This window comes from Alexandromys fortis, unplaced genomic scaffold, assembly GCF_014885135.2.
Source record: "Alexandromys fortis isolate MF-2015 unplaced genomic scaffold, M_Fortis_MF-2015_v1.1 scaffold_738, whole genome shotgun sequence".
NCBI lineage: Eukaryota > Metazoa > Chordata > Mammalia > Rodentia > Cricetidae > Alexandromys > Alexandromys fortis.
In genome coordinates, this window is record NW_026068661.1 from 43,302 (window position 1) to 45,241 (window position 1,940).

Below are 1,940 nucleotides of genomic sequence, written 5' to 3' on the forward strand. Positions count from 1 at the left end.
GAAACTGCCCTTGTTTCAATTGCTGGCAATTAATGCCCAAATGGACAAGCAGGACACAAAAGAAAGTGACTGCTGAAGTTTGCCAAGACAAGGCAGGATGGCACTTCAAAAATCCTGCTTCACAGAAATGTCTATCAGATATTCTAGGCCTATAGGCCAAATATAGACACACAGGTGCAAACAAAGACTCTAAAGATAAAGATTGACCTAATGTTGCAGGATATTTGATTACACTGTGAACCCTGAGATTGTGCTATTTACTGGAAAGCCATGAGTTGTGCTGTGGCTCAGCCCTACCACACACCTTATATCCAGGTTTTCTGTCTGAATATTCTAATCATGATTAAATAAAACCAATCACAGGTCAAGAGGCAGAACAAGAAACCAGCTGACAGGAAAAAGTCATAGAGAATAAGAGACACACAGGAAACAGAAAGGAGGGACATCCAGTTGGAAGAATTTCCTTTGAGATGGCATAGGAGAATGCACTCTTGCTGGGATGACAGCTGAGGAGGGTCATGCAGGTGCTTTCTCTCTCTCTCTCTCTCTCTCTCTCTCTCTCTCTCTCTCTCTCTCTCTGAGCTTGCAGGTGTTCACTTTAGCATCTGGCTCTTCAGTTTTTATTGTTAAATTGAATAATTGAGATTTAGTCAAAAAGCAACATTTGGGGGGCTGGAGAGATGGTTCAGTGGTTAAGAGCACTGGCTGCTCTTCTAGAGGTCCTGAGTTCAATTCCCAGCCACCATATGGTGGCTCACAACCACCTGTAATGAGATCTGGCCCCCTAATCTGGTGTGAAGGTGATCATGCAGGCAAAACACTGTATATATAATAAATAAATCTTTAAAAAAAAAAGGCAGAGCAGGAGCCAGCCAGAGAGCTCAGTGCATCAAGGCTCAGGCAGGGAGGTCAGTCCTGAGTTCAGTCCCAGGAATCTACATGGTAGGGAAAAAAACCCAGCTCCTACAAACTGTCCATTTCCCTCCACATGCACACAGTGGCACGTTCCCTTCTCACGCGTGCGTGCATGAGCACACGCACACACACATGCACACACACACACAAAACCAAATTTCACTTTAAGCGCTCACTTTGGCAATACGTATAGTAAAATTAGAAAGATACAGAGATTAATAACACAACCTTGTACAAGGATGGCATGCATATTTGTGCAGCGTTCCTTGTATGTAACCGCCCAGCAGGTCAGTTAGTTTAGGGTTGTAACCCGCCTGGCAGGTCAGTTATTCCAGGTTCCCGGAGAGGCGCTATCTGAAAAGACATGGGTGGGAAAGAGGAAGAAGGCCAAGCAAGACCTGTTGTCAAAGCCTCCATTTATTCACTGGGAATCCACGCCAGTTGACTTCAGAGCCCTGGGTGCTAACCAAACTCTGATCTTGGCACCCATCTGATCATCCACCAAAATCCCCACATACTCGAGCACCCGAGACAGACAAAGGGGGCACTGAGTATCTGGGCCCCCCTTCTCCCAAAGAGATGTTGGCCCCACTTGAGGAGTTAGTTGACTGACAGTTTACTTCTATTCCAGGACCCCAGCACTTCTCGGGAGTCGAACCCAGAGCCTGCGGAACTTGGTGTTTCACATCAGCATCTGACCAACAAGCTGATACCACCTGGGAAGCAGCCAGAGAACATTTTAACACTAAATGAGGATCAAATTCAGGCTCCCATTCTGCATTCACAGTTCCAAAGTACTGCCAGTCTAGCTGAGGCTGCAGATCATCAGTTGGATGCAATACTTGTTCCGCCACTAGACAGCCAGAGTTCAAAAGCAACAACCCTCATGGTTTCACCCAAGGAGTTGAAGAAAGTTTTAACTCAGCACAGGAAACTTGCTAAGGTGGTTGATGGAAAACCTCAATTTCACAAACAAACCAAGGATGATGATTATGGTGACCTGAATATGAATGAAGCTTATTCTT

General features: G+C 45.6%; 1 non-coding gene across 1 annotated transcript; it reads left to right on the forward strand.

The window, feature by feature from the left end:
- Positions 1-1,083: 1,083 nt before the first annotated feature.
- On the forward strand, positions 1,084-1,189 carry LOC126495999 (U6 spliceosomal RNA). The gene has a single exon (XR_007590267.1). It is a non-coding gene; the product is annotated as a U6 spliceosomal RNA (small nuclear RNA).
- Positions 1,190-1,940: the final 751 nt, after the last annotated feature.